We start from the raw sequence: 16,570 nt of genomic DNA on the forward strand, positions 1-16,570 counted from the left end.
TTCACTTTGGGCTGTTACTGACATTGCGATCAAATCACTTACCCTTTTCTTTAAACTTATTGGAGTTATATACATAAATTGCTGAGGAACAAGCAAAGGTTTATTCCATGCTGAGAAGAGAAGAAAGAAAACACAAAGTTTCGGGTGAGAAGAAGGCTCCGCAGCTGAAATGTTGTTTCCTTTCTTCTCTTTTCAGCATGGAATAAACCTTTACTTGTTCTTTTGCAGCCTATGCATGCTGACACAGCTATCTACTTGAACTACATAAATTGCTTATAATGAATCACATCTAGTTAAAGAAATATATATTGGAACATAAGAAAGGTTATAAATTAGAGGAGGCCATGCAGCCCATCTGGCCATTGGTATTTAGTTGCTAATTGATCCAATGATGTCATCCAGCCATTTCTTCAAAGAAGCCAGGAACTCAGTTTCAACAACATGACTGGACAGTATGTTAAATACTCCTACATTCCTTTACGTAAGTGCCACTTGTTCTTGGATTTAAATGTGCTTCCATGTAGTTTCCACTGGTGTCCTCTGGTTTGTGTTTGACTGTTAACTCTGAAGAAAGCCACTGGGTTGTCTTTGTTATTGGAAAGGATTTTGAATACTTGTGTCTAATACTGAGATTTTGTTAGCTTTATTCATATATTTGAGGACATTGAATACTTGAATTAAACCCTTTCCTAGTCTTCTCTCTTCAAGACAAAAGTGGTTCTGTTTTCTTTGGTGGTGTCAGTTTAAAATATTCTTTTAAACCTGGAAATTGACTTAGTCATTCATCTTTGGTCTGACTCCAATGACTTTTTTGTAATGTAGTGACCACATATTTCTGTTAATCCTTGCTTCTTCTGTTTCACATGTGGTCCGATGTGAAAATGTCACTTTTTAATACATTATGACAAAACATGGTATTCTTGTTTGGCATTGTCATGCAGTTAACAGTTATGGATGACTGTGATAACACTGCTCATAACATTGTGTTTTATAGTACAAACACCAGAACAGAGCATGCATTGAATACAAATTCTGATGATTTTTAAGTATTAAAGTGGAGAATAATCCCATTATTTTTTTCTTAAGTTTGTATACACAGTAGAAAAAGTACAGTAATTGTTTGGACAATAACTCAGAATAATTTTATATTATTATAAAGTATACTGTATATTATTATCCCAAACCAGAATACTTCACAGAAAATTATGTTACAGCTATGATACAACCATACATAATCTCTATTGTTTTCATTGCCTGCTGTTGTTCTAATGGTCATTCCATATTTTCATTTTAAATAAAGAACCACAACTAGTATGCACAGACCATTTATTTAGTGGGCCTTGCTCAACAGTTTTACATACTTTCTTTTAAAGCAATAATTTTAAATTAATAATGTTCAATGTGTCAGCACCCCAGGCCAAACAGCAACAGTGTGGACCAGCACTGAGCAGCAGGGAGGCAGATGACCAGATGTTCCAAGCAGAAAGAAAAATATTCTACTAAGAATTTTTATAAAAACGCCACAATGTCCTTCAGAAATAAGTAAAGTTCTCTCATAATGCCAAAGGTTATAATTTACCATCTGTTGTTAAATGCATTGGCTTCGCTGTACACAGTAGCCCTTATTGGAGATGACAATTGCACTTTCTTTACTGATTTATTTTGAAAGAAAAGGAATACACTGCACATAGCAACATACTACACGTGGCTTTAGTCATTATGAGGTGTAAAGTGAGCATTAGATGCTAAAGGATGACTATTCCTTTTTGATGTTCTGTTTTGTGTCATAAACAGATGTTAATGGTTGATACATTTTTACATGGGCACAAAACAAGTTCTTTAAACGAAAAAATGTTAATTTAAAATGAACTGCATACTCACTTTGCAAACAGCAATACAAAAAGCAGTATTTGGAGAGTGTCATGCCAGAATGAAAGGGCATTAAAGAAGTATGATATGACAGAACAAAGACAAACATACAGTATATTTCCCCTACACATTTAGTCACGTATGACATAAAAATAATACAGAGGCCTTTCCATTGCAGTGGTTTTAGGTATATAAATTCCAGGATGAAGTATTTAGAGTTTAGTGCTGATATCAGTGTGACAATTTAAGTTGAATCTTCCATATTTACTTGAATAATTTGGAATGACTGAAATGTAAATATTTAAAATAAGATCTATTAAAGTGTGATTTTATCAGAGTGATTATGCAAAGTTCACGCCTCCAGAAATTAATCAGAACCAATAATTATTTATGATTTTGTTTTTAATTATTTGTGTTTCTTTATTTGCTGATTTGCCTCCATTCCAAACAGTTTGCCCTTTACTTTGGGTTTATGCCCACTTTAGCACAGCTGGAATATTCAAAATCCTAGTGGTATTAAATAAACTGCAAGGGGCTTAGTGGCATTACAGCGGCATTACAGGGATATGTTGGTGTGGATTTGCAAACAACAGAAATTGTTCTCTGAATGCAGATATGTCTAATTAAACTATTTTCCTGAGCATTTTTTTTCATGTGATAGACCAGGGCTCTCCTACCTTTGAGGATAGAGGATCCCATCTCCAGAAATCCCTCTCAATAAAGACATCCAATAAACAGTCAGACTGAAGTGTGTAATTATATTATATAATGTGACAATTAATTGTTAGGTTTTGCAGATACACTTTGTAAGATTAGGGGACCCAGGTCCCTGCTAGTAAACTTGTCTTAACACAAGAATGGTTGTTATAGTTTAGGTCATTCTTGTGTTCAGAAGATCGGTGTTTTGTGCTGTTTGTCTCATAGTTTTTTTTTTAAACTGTATTTGTATGGTAAGAGACCAGTTGTTTCAGTTTAGTGTTTTAAATGAAAGCGAATCCTACAATGGGTAGTTAAGGCAGGCTGAATGTAAGTTTCAGTTTTCTGAAAGTTGTTCAACTGAATAATAAATTACAAAATGTTTCCCAGTAATATACTGTTTTTCCTATACATCCAGTAAATTATATAAAGATATGAAACATATATGCAGAAATGTGGCCACTTGAACCTTTGAAAATAAAGAGGATCACAAAATAAGCCCAGAGGTTCTGAATAACTATGGGATAGAAGTGCATGCATTTGTAATGTTTACCTCTTGTTCAGTAGGAAAAAATTAATCCACAGGGGGCCTTCATATTCAAAACAGGCCTTTGTCTAATCTCCACAGTGTGCCGGTTACCAAACTTCTATGCATAAATGTGGAGCATGGGCAGAAAAGGTTATTAAGAAATTTAAAAGTCAAAGCAAGCCTCCTGCGAGTTGTGTAGTCTTTGCTTTTTCTGCCTTCTTTTTCAACAAGACCCCAGAGGGTTCCAGCATGCATTCACAGCAGCAGAAAAGCCTGGCCTTGAAGCAAAAACAACACTCATCGTTTTGTCAAACAAAGTGCTGGAAGTGATGACTTAAAAGCAGAACAGAAGTGTTTAAGAAAACCCATCTTCTAACAGGCAGCTATAATCTTGAGCAAACAATAGCTCCCCCTCCTCCCAATTCCCAAATGCAGATGAACTCTATTACAATCTCAGTTTAACTTTACTGTCCATTGGAAATGCTCTTCCTTGTGCAGTTCTTACATTTTTTTCATCAGCATCACTCTTGAAAGAAGTGAAGGGGAAGCTTGTTGTACAGTGAAAGAGGGGAGGAGCAGATTGCTGTTTGTCTGGATTTGGCAACGTGCAAAGAATGCCGAGATCTCACTAGAGCAGGAGGGATCTTGTTCAAAATCTTTGGTTAAGTGTAATTTACCCGCATTCCGTTGACAAGCATTCTACCTTTTTTTCTGAGATTCTGTCTTAAGATGAGAAGAAAAAATGTTTTACTCCTGCTTCTTTCTTTTTTCTTGAGTCAGTTATTTTGTTATAAAATGGCTTAGTAGGCTGGTGTCTAGAGATGTTGTGCTGTTCCTACCAAGGTACTAAATAATTTGACAATAAAATAGTTGAAGGTCCAAACCAAAACTGGGACCATTTCTTGTTGATCTCTTCAGCAGCTGGAACCATTTTTTGTTCTTAGATTTTGTCAGTGACTGTAAAGAAACTAATTTAATTTTGAGATTGAGGACACTGGATCACTGACCACACCCACAATCGCTAACTGAGTACATTGCAAATGAATTAAGTGGAATATTTAAGAATGTCCCAAAAATATCTTCAACCCCTGCTTAACCTCTTGGGATGTGGTTTTCAATAGTGAGGTAATAATTATGCATTTATTTATTGTGGTTCTTTTTTGCCATACCTGCATCAGAGATAAGAGCACTAGTGCTAACGGCTTTCAGTATGCCTGGTTTATTTTTTCTAATAAATCCTACTAAATATCTGGAAAGATTCCAGTGGTTGTAAATATATTCAGGTATTTTTAATTAGAAAGGAGTTTGAGTTGGTGTGCATGCATAAATTCGTAGTAATGTCTCTGGTGAGATGTGAAACCTGACAGAGGAAATGCTGCACAGCTCTTCAATTGTTGTAGAAGATTTGACTGCAGGCAACAGTGTTAGCCATAGTGAAATACAAAAACAGACAATATTCTCAACTTCTTTCCCTTACTGTGCTTCCTCAGAAGTAACTCTTGTCACAAAAGATTTAGAAGTTCTCCAGGTCGTTTTATTTCATTTTTAAACATTCAAATGATTTGTCTGTTCAGATTTTTGCTGTGCACATACAGTATTTCCATTTCTTCAACAAAACTGTCAAAAAGTAATTTCTTTATCAGTTTTCTGAAGAATGCAATCATGCTAACTCGCAATGGCAGTGAGCCTTATGCAAGCAATTATAATGAGCTCCCGTTACAAAGTGCCCCTATGTCTTTCCTATAGATTAAGATCCATCATCTCTTTTTGCTCTGTGAGAGGTACAATTTCCATGGTGTGTGCTTGTCTCAGCACTGTTCACCTTTCACTGCCTCGGGCTGAGAGATTACACTCTCTTTACAAAGTCACTCAGCATTTTGTATCATTCTTTTGGAGGAGCACAAAGCATATTAATCATTGTCATAATCAGGCTGTATAAACTGTACCCATAAACAGTTTGAGAATGTCACAACACACAGAAGCCATTATCTGTGTAGTACCTTGGGACAGCAGACAAAGAATACTAGATTCACCTTAATGGACAGCTGTTTCTGAAAGCCGAATGTATCTCTTTTGTGTCAATGAAATATTCTCCCCACTTCTTAAACACTGAGCCAGGAGCTGAAATAAACATTTTGTTAAAAGAATTGGTTGGTTCTTCTCAGTGAGGTTGCCTCCCTGTTTTGTTAATTGTGGGCTAGTTTCAGACAAATTTTTAGAAATAATATTTTCTCATATTCTTCACAAAGTACAACTCCCAGGACATTTAATAAATGCATTAGGTGATATGAACACAAGACTGCCACAATCTGATGCTTCTGTGAACCGATGACACTATGACTGATCAGAAATAAAGAAAGTGTGCTTGGGGGTGCTTGAGTTAATTCTAGGAGAGCTGGGGGTGTTGAATGGAGATGTCTAAACAAGCTGAAAAGGCCTCTTTGTGATTGTGAGCAAGAAAGCAAAGGTAATTAACTGGCAAGCTGACAAACAGATTGATAGATAAATGGATATACAGTACACACACAATTGTGCAGACCAGAGAACATTTTTATGTGGTGGAATTTTCAAACACTGTTTTACAAACATATCAATGAAAAAAACAAATGGTATGTTTCTTATTAGGAGACTCCTGTATTTTGGAGTATGGGACAGCTGAGAATGTAAATTTAATTGGAAGGTTGAATCCTTTGTTTGTTGAGGTTTTTATGTAACTTACAAAGGACCTATAAAACATATCAATAAATTTAAAACCTCTGAGTGAAGTAAAAATGAAGTCAGTGGCCTGGAAAATGCAAAGATTCTGCATTCAAATTCCTGGTGCAGCTCTATTTAATTACATGAAATAAGTCTCTTTAAATGCATTCATTTAGGCAGTCCTTCATTATTTTCAGTGCATATGAAGGGATCACTCTTTGGGGGATAGTTACGATAGTATCAATGGAAGCAACAAGGTAATTGAATGACACTAATTTTGGTCTTCAGAACACGACAGTCACTCAGGTGTGCACTGATACAATTTGACTACTATTAGCTTCTGCTGCTGCTTCAAGGCCAGAAATAATATTACAAACAGTTAGACATCATGCAGAGGTAGAAACATCACTGATTTCACTACAAGTAGTATAATTTAACCTAACCAGCTTCCATGGGTTAATTGGATATGTCTGTGTCTCCCTTTGTAATAACAAAGGGATTATACTTAATTGTTTCTGACTTCTGTTTTTAAATGTGCTGAAATATCTCAACCCCCCCCCCTGTGATATTAAGTTCCACCAGCAGTGAACACCTTTTTTTCTTTGATGGCTGAATGAGAGCTGTGGTTTTTCACAATGAATAATGACCCTGTCACTGTAATGAAAGAAATTCCCTAGGCAGCAATATTGGAACTGTTTACCACCCCTCCAGATACAAACGTCACCTAGGAATCTAAACAGCAAGACATTGATGCTTATTTTGTTTTATTTCCAGTTATATTTTGGGATTTTTTCCTTGTAAAGCTAATTCAGAAAGGTTGAAAATTGTAAGCATCAGCTGCATTTTTCTAGACAATGTGGCAAACAAAATGCACTTTATCCTTAGCAAATCTATTCTTACTTATATTTCTGGTGTTGTCCCTTTTTCTATAAATCTATTTAATTGCATTGTCTTTGCCTTTTTGTTGGAAGATGTCTCTGACATTCACCACATAAAAGTTTTTTGAAAGGACTACATTCTTTCATCTATAAGCTTTTGAGCTTTCAAGAAAGTTCCATATTGCAGTCTCATGAATCAGAATTGACATGGTGGTGTGAAAGATTGCTTCACAGCTCTTGGGTCCTGAATTTGATTCTGACCCAGGATAATTAGGAACTCAAAGTCACTAGGTTATGATAATTGTTATAAAATAGTTACATGTCTTGCTTTCATGGAAACAAAATTCTTTATGACAGTTTCAATGCTTACTTGCTCCAATATCTTGTTTTCTATAGAAATGGTCATTAGATTTGAAAGTCTTTCTTGTGACATTGTAGACCTTAAGTCGTTTTTAATACATTTTAATTTGGAGAAGCTGCGTTCTTCACTGGTGACCGATATTGGCAAAGTTAAATATATCCTGAGAGCTACAAAAGTATTCGGAACTGTGTCTGGTAAATTATTGCTGCAAACATATTGCAATACTTCCAGGGGAGTCATACTAGATTTTTAGTTCCTCATACATCGATGTCCCATCAATATTACATTTCTTACTATGTTCATCAGTCAATTTCATCTGTAATTTTTTAGATTGTTGCAGTAGTTCAAGTTCATCGTAATTCTTCAGAACAAAGAAAAGGTCATGATATTCTGCCAGTATTGTAAACCTTTCTTTTAAAGATGATATTGTTGGATCCAATATTGGGGAAAAAAAGAAATTGATTTTGAAATTTAGTTTTGGATCATAGATGGGCTGATCGTGGGATTTGTAGTTGAAATTAGTCTTATTCCTCCTTTTCGTAGTATTTTCTACGTTGGAGAAGTTGGTGTCAATGTCAAGAGTCTCTGCAATTTGTTTAGCATCAATAATATATTTTTCAGAAACATCAACGCTTCGTTTCTCATTCTACGAATGTGAATGGCACCCTCTTAGATGTGGCGTCCTTGTGCAGTGCACAACCTGAACAACCTTACGCGGTAGGCCTGGCTGTGATCCTTACCATGCATTACCTACCTTACCTTACCTGCGTAGTTTTCTGCTTGAAAGCCCATCGGGGTAACACCCCTACTCTTTTCGAGAAATACCCAGGACCATGAACACAATGACCATGAAGAGTCAGGACCTCAATTTTAAGTCTATTCTGAATGATGGCACCATTTCTACAGTATAGTGTCCCCATCACTTTACAGGGGCATCAGGACCCAGACAGACCACAGAGTGAGCGCTCCCCACTGTCCCACAAACAACTCTTCTAGCAGCAACCATAGCTTTCCCAAGAGAATTCCCATCCAGGACCTGGCCAGGCTCACACCTGCTTAGCTTTAGTCGGCTGTCAGTTGTAAGTTGAAGGGTGATATATGAAGAGAATTTCCATTAAAATTTTCATTAAAACTTATGAAGAAAGTGTTAAATTCTATGAAAACTATAAACAAGTGGAGTCTGTTTTTACAATTGAAACAGTTCTTTGTTCCTGCAATTCAACAAAATCATTTGGTATTTAACTGTTTCATATAAGGGTGGAATATATCCCTCTCAAACTGAATGTCACAACCAGCTTTAAATTTTTGGCCATCACCAAGCTTTGTGTCTTATACACACTTGAATTAATAGAGGAGTTAGAATACCTCACGGCATTGTCTCACTGTTCCTGCAAACGCTGCTTTAAATTTGTTAACTTTCACAGGATCAGAAATTCTGTTTGTAGCAGTCTGTGGTAGTGCAGCAGGTAAGGGTTTATTCCATGCTGAAAGGAAAACATCCAAAGAAGGCTCCAGTGCTGAAACATTGTGTTTCTTTTCTTCTCTTTTCAGCATGGAATAAACCTTTACTTGTTCCTTTGTGTCCTTGTAGTAGTGCTAGTGTAGTACCTTCCATGAGTTAATAATAATAATTCCATTATTATAGTGATATTCATCTCAAAGTACTTTACATTTAGGAGGAGATCCAACTTATTCACCATTGAAATACAGACATGTGGCAGCAATTGTGCTCCAGCAGCCTCACTAAGTTGTGAGGAATTGCTTCACCAATTGAATTAAGGGGAAATTTAGAGAGGCCAGACTGTGCAAGCCTACAGTGGAATTTAGCCACAAAACCATGGTCTTTCAAAAATGCCATGGGATCTTTAGTGCTCAAAGCCATCAGGACCTTGGATTTAACATCTGGGCAGAAAATAAGAGCTTCGTGGAACAGTACAATGTCCCTGGTCTCCATACTGGGGAATGGGCCTTGGTGATTCTGGTCCAGAGGTAAAACTGCCACCAACGCCACTTTCAGCATCAACTTGGTTTTGCGTGGGGATCTCTAATTTCAGAACTAACCAGGCCCAGTTTGGTCTAGTGAGTGAAATATGACAGGTTTCGGGATCTTAACCCCAAAAGGAGGTATAACATCTGCCAAATAATTAAATTGGGTGACCTTGTTTTACAGGTTTACCTCTTTCTTAGAGAAGGCTTACGTCGTTGGTATTCTCCCATGTCCCTGTACTTAGTCTGCTTCAGTACTGGTACTGAGTCATAGGAATGATTATCTCCCAAACTCCAGTTTACTACACCCATAGAACTGAGTCATTTTATTCCTGAACAAGAGAAGACTATAAGAGACCCTGAACCAAAACTTTAAATATAAATTTAATTCTCAATGGTATTGACAAAGTGAAATGGGTCGACTTCTTCAACATAAACAGTGAATCACTAATCAGAAGACACAAGAGAATTACAGTATGTCAGAGTGCATTTATATGCATAGTATGTACCCATGGCTCTACCCAGCCATGTTATTAAAGCTGATACCCTGGCTTCTTTCAAGAAACAGTTGGACGAGATCCTGGGAAGAATTAGTTACTAACTACTAAATGGACCAAATGATCTTCTCTCATTTAGAACCATTCTCTAACCTCATTTAGATGTTAAAGATCCCATAATGAATTTTAAAAATGTAGTCAGAACTAACCACAATAATTGTATCTTTCTGTGTGCAAAGAGTCAGCTTTATGTATAAGCCCATATATAAAAGCTTTACTTATTTACTTTAAAGCATCTACAGATTATTATTCCTGTTTTATACTTTTTTTTTAAAAAATGTTGTTGTACTTGATTGGGTGAGACAGTGTGGAAAGCAGTACTCTTTTTCAATGTGAATGTCATAGCATTATTGTAAAACATATATAAAGCTACTGCAATAGAAACTGGCATAAACATGCAAAGATCTCAGTTAGTGTGCTTTATAGATGCTTTTCAAAGCTACGCTTAAGTGCGTCAAAGTAATTAGAGCTGCATCTGAGCTACACATGGAAGATAAACTGGGTAATGTTAAGCAGCCCACCAAAGAGGGACATTCATTTGCAGTGTTTGGGTTTTGTAGATAATGCTGACATTAATGGGTGTTTAGGTGACAAAGATGATAAGTGTTTTCTGCTGTTATTTTAACACTTGCATTGGCTTTCAAATAATTTCTGTGGAATGTTCATTCTGTTTTTTTTTTAATTAACATACTTCATAATCTTGTAAAATAACATTTTTTTCCCCTATGTTTAAAATAGGTTATATACAGAAAACAAGTGTATCGGTGTCCCATTAATACAATATAGGACAAAGAAAACTAATGTCACTTTCTGAAGTAGTTATTCTCCTTGGGGTGGGCACTTTCTGGCTAATTCTCTTCACTGGTAAGCTGATATGTAGATCCTGGAACTATGAGCAATTTGCTAAGAAAGAAAGAGAAGAAAGACAGCAGTGGTTAAAATGTTTCAGAAGACACAGAAGTCCTCAAGACCTTTGAAAGCAGCTATAGCACTAAGCACTAAGAGAGGCAGAATAATTGTGTCTATTGATTTAACAATTAGAAGAAGAAGGAAAATAAATCATGACTGTGAGTATTTACAGTGTCACTGTTGTGGTCATCAGAACTATGCCTACCCTGCCAGAGAGTCAAGCAGGAGCATGTTTATTGCAGCACAACGACCTGTGGGAGCCTTTCTTGCTAATTTAATTTTTTTAAGGATAAGGAGGAAATAAGTTTCTGTTTCAGAGATTGCACTCAAGGGAATTTCTAGCACAACAAGAGAAGTGATTTGTTTAGTGTTCTGACAGTTATGTTTCATTCGTGTTCCCTATCATATTATGAGTTTTTCAGTTTACATTAATCTTGGTTACAATCTACGCAAAGAGGTGGTCTAAACCGTTTTTTTTTAGCCAAAACTTACTCAGCTAAGTTTTTTTTTAATGTAGCTTGTAGATGAGTGTGTGTTTATGTGGCACCCAGGAGCACACTACATCTGGATTCATTCAGACAATTCTTTTTAATTTCACCTTGATTTTTCCTTTAATTCATGCTCAAAACATGTTAAAGCTAATTACTATTTAGAAATTTCTAAGAACAAATTGTAAGACCTTTTAATTAAAGTATTTTCAGAAATTTACGTGCACAAAAACAAACAAAAAAATCAACTGGCATGGGTGGTTTGTTTTTTCCCTGAACTGATTACATCTAATGTATCCTTGATTACACAGTAATTTCATTTTTTTCTCATATACTGTACAATACATAGAGTTAACATTTATAGTTTGTTTCTGTCCCTCATAGCCATTTTTGCTAATTTTATCTGTAGCGACCTGTGTTTTCTCCAGTTTTACCTCTACTTTTCTAAAACTAGAAGTTTTCACCCCTTTGGAGTGGTAAGTTACCTTTTCTGTTTCAAGAACCTAAGTTAATAGTTGTTTCAATTGAAACTAAAAACAGAAGACCCTTAATTGTGTTTTTTAAATAGTACCCAACAAGATACAGAGACTGGGTCATCCTGAACTAAAATAGTCCCATATAATGACACGGAGACTGACTGCCTTTTGAATAAAAAAAAACATTCATGGACTGATTTGGATAAATATTTTCTACTTGGCATGTTGACAAAGCGTGTGACGTTTTGGGAATGATGTAGAAAAAGATTGCGTTAAACAACCCATTTTGTAAAATCGAATTGGATCAATTTGAAGAAATGCTGTTAAATATAAATCAAAATATTTTAATTATTTCCCTTTAATTATTCAGAGAACGTTGTGTTTAAATATAAACATAAAATAGATGTGTGGGACTCAACTCTTATAATACTGATTCAAAGGCTAAAACAGAACGAAATACACGTTTCCGACTGTAAATCTTGAGCCAGAATGAAAGATGGAGTGTACTGTGTGCAATTTAAGTCTTAAGGGATAGATAGCGGAGAAAGAGCGCGTCAATAATTAAGTTAAACATCCATTAAATGTGACTCATCAATACTGCAAAATGGGTTTTAGACTACAGCATATATCTGCAGTAGTGCTCTTTCACAAACGGTACTTAGGCAGAATTGGCGCAGTATTTTCAATGCAGCAGTTCCGTATGTACCGACCTCTGTTCTACCTATCTATTCTTGTTGACAAAGGTGTTTTGAACGTAGGGATACTCAGAAAGTACCAAACAGAAGGCTAATCGTTTGACTGAGATCATTTATACAGTCGTGGGAAGTTAGAAACTGACATGATTTGACTTTGCAGTTTCGACCAATTGTCAATGTCAGTGGGTGAGGCCAAGTAATTAGTTTCATGGCTGGATCCTGGAAGGTTGCCTTTCGTCAGTTGTCTACGATGAGAGGCAAGGTTCATACCACCAAAGGATGAGGTTATGAACAGAAGCCGATGCTCCAGGCTGTTCTTAGGTTTCATTCTGTCGCCTGTGTCGCTTGCTTTATCCAGTTTTTAGCATAAAGCAATTGCGTTTCAATGGGATAGGGGTTCAACAACAGCAGCCACGTCTTTTAATCGTAGATCTCCAAAACACAGGTAAAGGTTTATTGTACTTCACACTGCTATGTTCTTAATAAAATGTAAAAACTAGAAAAGAAATTAGGAGTTTGTGTTTGTAACGCTTAAGAAATATTCAAGATTGGATAGTTTTAAGGTTACTTCAAAATGATTAACTTTTTGTTAGCTTTTCGTTATACGGTTATCTACAAAAAACTTCCTTATACTTATAAAAAAGACCACTATCTATCAATATCGTAGAGTTACTTAGTTTTACAGATATCCAGTAAGATATTTAAGGTTTCTAATAACTTTTCAATAATTATTTATCTACGTATTATAAAGTTAATAAATATTCAGAAATGCTATGTGATTAGCTACGTGATTTAATTTTTTAATCGATATTTAGTATATTAGTAGTCTATAAACAAATAACAAATACATTTAAGTCGGCTCTGGAGATTAAAGGCTGTTATTTCGTGAACTAGTAATTACTGCGTGTGAAATAAGACGCAATGTATCTGATGAGCTGTGTTGTTCATGTAAAACCCCAAAATAGGTTATTGTATGTTTATACGATTTCAGCTATATTGGAACAAATATGCTGGAGTTCGGGCAGAATTCTACACTTATACGACGGTGACTATTAGCTTTTAAAATAAAAGACACTGTAACAGTAAATGAAGGCCTATTATTCTAGTTTACAATTACAAAAAAGAGTCTGTTAGAGATTAGTCTGCGTTCTGTAGCACGCTTTTTTTATGCTTCCGCTGCCAAATCCTGCAATTAATAAAGACCTGACTGACACCCTAGTATGCAAGTGTTGCCACTATTCTGTAGCTAAATGAAACCAATAGGTATTTCCTTGCGAATTTAACGGTTCCCACAAAAGAGTTACCTAGAATTCTACACCTGTATTTAAATACTTGATAACTGTGCAATTCTTAATTGGCACTGGTAACTTACTGGTTTAGACTTTTAGGACAGAAAAAAAAAGAGTAAAATAATGTACTTACAATGAAACTATCAACTGCATATTAAACGTGTTTTCATTATCTCGCAAAGACAGAACTTTGGCATATGACAATCGATCATTTTATTAAATTAATATACTGATGCAAAGTGGAAATGTGACTGTTAGATTTAATCTCAATGGCTTACTGGGCAATACAAATAATTTATATTTTAAATAGTGAACGGTTAGGGTTTTTTCAGCTGAGCTGAATATTGCAAAAGGAGTTTTTCATTCATAAATACATTATTTTAATTAGCCCAAGAAGGTTGAAAGATCATGCCCCTCCTTGAGCAATATAGATGGCCTGGTTCTTACTGTCAAGTTTGAAGGGGCACATTTTGTGAAAGAAGGTGGCAGGAGAATGAGACGTTCTAGTTCAGCAATCAGTAGAATACTTCAGAGAAACCAGGATGTTAATTGGCCCAAGAGTATCCATCTCAATACCTTGTGCAACTATTTTCAGACTGAATTGGCTACAACACAAGCAATTATATAGATTTATATAGAATATATAAAGCTGTATAATTTCTATATAGAATGAACAGTGATTGTGCTGCTCATAAGACATTCAGAAGTAACAGGTTGAAAGTTCTGAGAAGAAATTTTTGCATGTAGCAGGGAACATCTGTGGTGGTGACAGAGGGAGTGTTTTTTTTTAAACTATGAATTTCATTTTGCGTTTGAAAGACCAGATGGAAGACAACATGTGTGGACATGTCATGTTGACTGTTGCATTGTTCAGCCAACCAGGGACAAGGGGTGGGAGTGATCTGAGGAAAGACTCAATTAAATTCAAGTTAAGACTTTGAACGTCCTTGAGTGGACCACTTTCTTATTCTTAAGCCACTCCAGTGTAGCTCTGGCCTTGTGGTTTCAATCATTGTCCTGCTATAATGTGAGTGTTTTCCCAAGGTTTCAGTCTTTAACAGACTGAAACATGTTTCACTGTAGCATTTGCATTTAGACCAAATAGTTCCAATTTAGTTTTGTTTAGACATCTTCTATTCCTTTAGGATTGAGTAGACTGTGCTTACAGGGATATTGAGAGACTTTGATATTTGTTGTATCCTTCTCCTAATCTGTGGTTTTCAATTACTTTTTCCCTAAGTTATTTGAAGCACCTTGGCTTTCATTTAAAATTTAGTCTTTTCTTGAAATGAACCGTACAGAGACGGAGAAAAACAGAGGTGTTTTAATTCTGAAATCATGAGACCCACTATTATTGCACACAGATAAGAGGCCACTCAACTAATACACTTAAAGTAATTTAGGTTTGCCACAGCAAAGGATTTGAATGCTTATTCAAGCATGAATTTTCAATTTTTCTTTCACCTCTTTTGCTTTAAATGTGTGAAGTAGGTTGTAAGCTTGAATGTCAGCGACAGAATGTAAAAACTGCACACATCTGACTACTTTTGACGCAAATTTAAGATTGAAAATGATTTCACACCAATGTGTCTTATGAATGAGAAATGAATGCTTCATGTTTTTGATAGCTTTCTCTTTGTATTTATAAAATACAACATAAATTAGAATGAATGAGCTTGGGTGAGGTCTTCTGTCATTGGGAAACCTGTTTTTTCCTATGTGGCCCACTAGCTCCGTTGTATTGTGCATTGAATTGTTTTACTCTGTTATTCTACATAAGCTAATTTGAATGTCTTGGGGGAAAAAAGCATGACATTTCACCATTTACAATTCTGTATATATTGTTTTAATGCCGCATCTAACACTGACATTGTTGTTAATTTAATAAGCTTAATAGCGGTCGTTTACTCTGGTAGAAATATAAATATATGTAAAACATATGTATTTTGGACACGCTTGTGGGATAGAACTTTTAACTTCTTGTGTCGCAGTGTCACATGGCTATAAAGCACCAATAAAGAAACTTTAGAAATGAGCAGTTCATCGTTAGAACCCAGACAGTACAAACCATACAGCCATATCCTTTCAGTCTGCAGTCAGGCTTCAGTCCTGTTGTAAATTCAAGTGTGCTCAGCAGGCACCATTCCAGCAAGTAATAAAAGAGAAGGGTATGTAGTACAAGCTTCAGATTCACAGTGTTCTTTGTGATCTGTTGTAGTGAATTTAGCAACCCTTATAGGACAACAGAAAAAATACAAAGAATCAATGTCAAACCAATGTTTTGACATCCTAGAACAAAACAGAACACTGATAAAATGTTTTACTTTCCTTAAAATTTCTATGAACAAAGCACAGGAAGAAGTGATATTTTTGCTGTCTATCCTGCTGGTTGAAAGACCAAAAACACATTAGGAACCTTAAATTCTTAAAAGAGGTTGTTGCAAAGACTTAAACATGCATTGTGGGTTCTCTTTGCTGTATACCTGCTATAGTAAATCATAACTTCAGAAAAGAAGAAAACCTTTCTTATCTGCTGAATAGAAAACATTGTGTAATAAAACAAGATCCAGAAAAGATCTTGCTCTGTACTGGGGAGAGATGAATCTCTGTAGTTAATAAGAGGAAAATATCTCATATCCACTAGTTCTATTTTTTTATATCTTTCCTGCTGATTTTCTAAGTCATTAAACTTTCAATCCAAAAACATCTGCAAGGAATAGGGAATTAAATCATGATGTTCTTCAATAACCTAAGCATATGATTAAAAAAATAAAATATGAACTGTCCAAGATACTGATGGCATTCTTAGCTGAGATAATTCTGTCTTTCCTGAATACATTTGTCATTTAGTTTGTTGTTCCCCAGTTCGCAGACTAGCACTAGTCCTTGGAGCCGTGCTCACTGGTCCCTGCCATATCCTGAAGTGACATTACTGATTGAATTGCATTCTTCCCACAGACCACTTTTTGCCCTAAGAGGTCCACAGAGAAGGAGATTAAGGGGCTTGTTACTGGTATAAAGAAGTTGAGAAACACTGCTTTTAAGCATAACATTTTAAAGGGTGTAAAGTGGCAACAAAACTAAACTGCTAACATTTATTGTTTATACTGTATATATTTTTATTATTTTTGCATTTCATA

At 35.6% G+C, this 16,570-nt stretch overlaps 1 protein-coding gene across 4 annotated transcripts in view; it reads left to right on the forward strand.

Moving 5' to 3' along the window:
- kif26aa (kinesin family member 26Aa) overlaps window positions 1-16,570 on the forward strand; it is a 132,681-nt gene that overhangs the window by 39,274 nt on the left and 76,837 nt on the right. Inside the window, exon 1 of one of the 4 annotated variants that reach the window (XM_015350864.2) lies at window positions 10,339-10,437. The exons of 2 other annotated variants lie outside the window; for them this stretch is intronic. The gene's annotated coding sequence lies outside the window, so the exon portion shown is untranslated. Of the gene's footprint in view, window positions 1-10,338; window positions 10,438-12,393; window positions 12,587-16,570 lie in introns of those variants that run through there. One more of the 4 variants, XM_015350863.2, reaches the window with a different exon arrangement.

This window comes from Lepisosteus oculatus, chromosome 8, assembly GCF_040954835.1.
Source record: "Lepisosteus oculatus isolate fLepOcu1 chromosome 8, fLepOcu1.hap2, whole genome shotgun sequence".
Taxonomy (NCBI): Eukaryota; Metazoa; Chordata; class Actinopteri; order Semionotiformes; family Lepisosteidae; genus Lepisosteus; species Lepisosteus oculatus.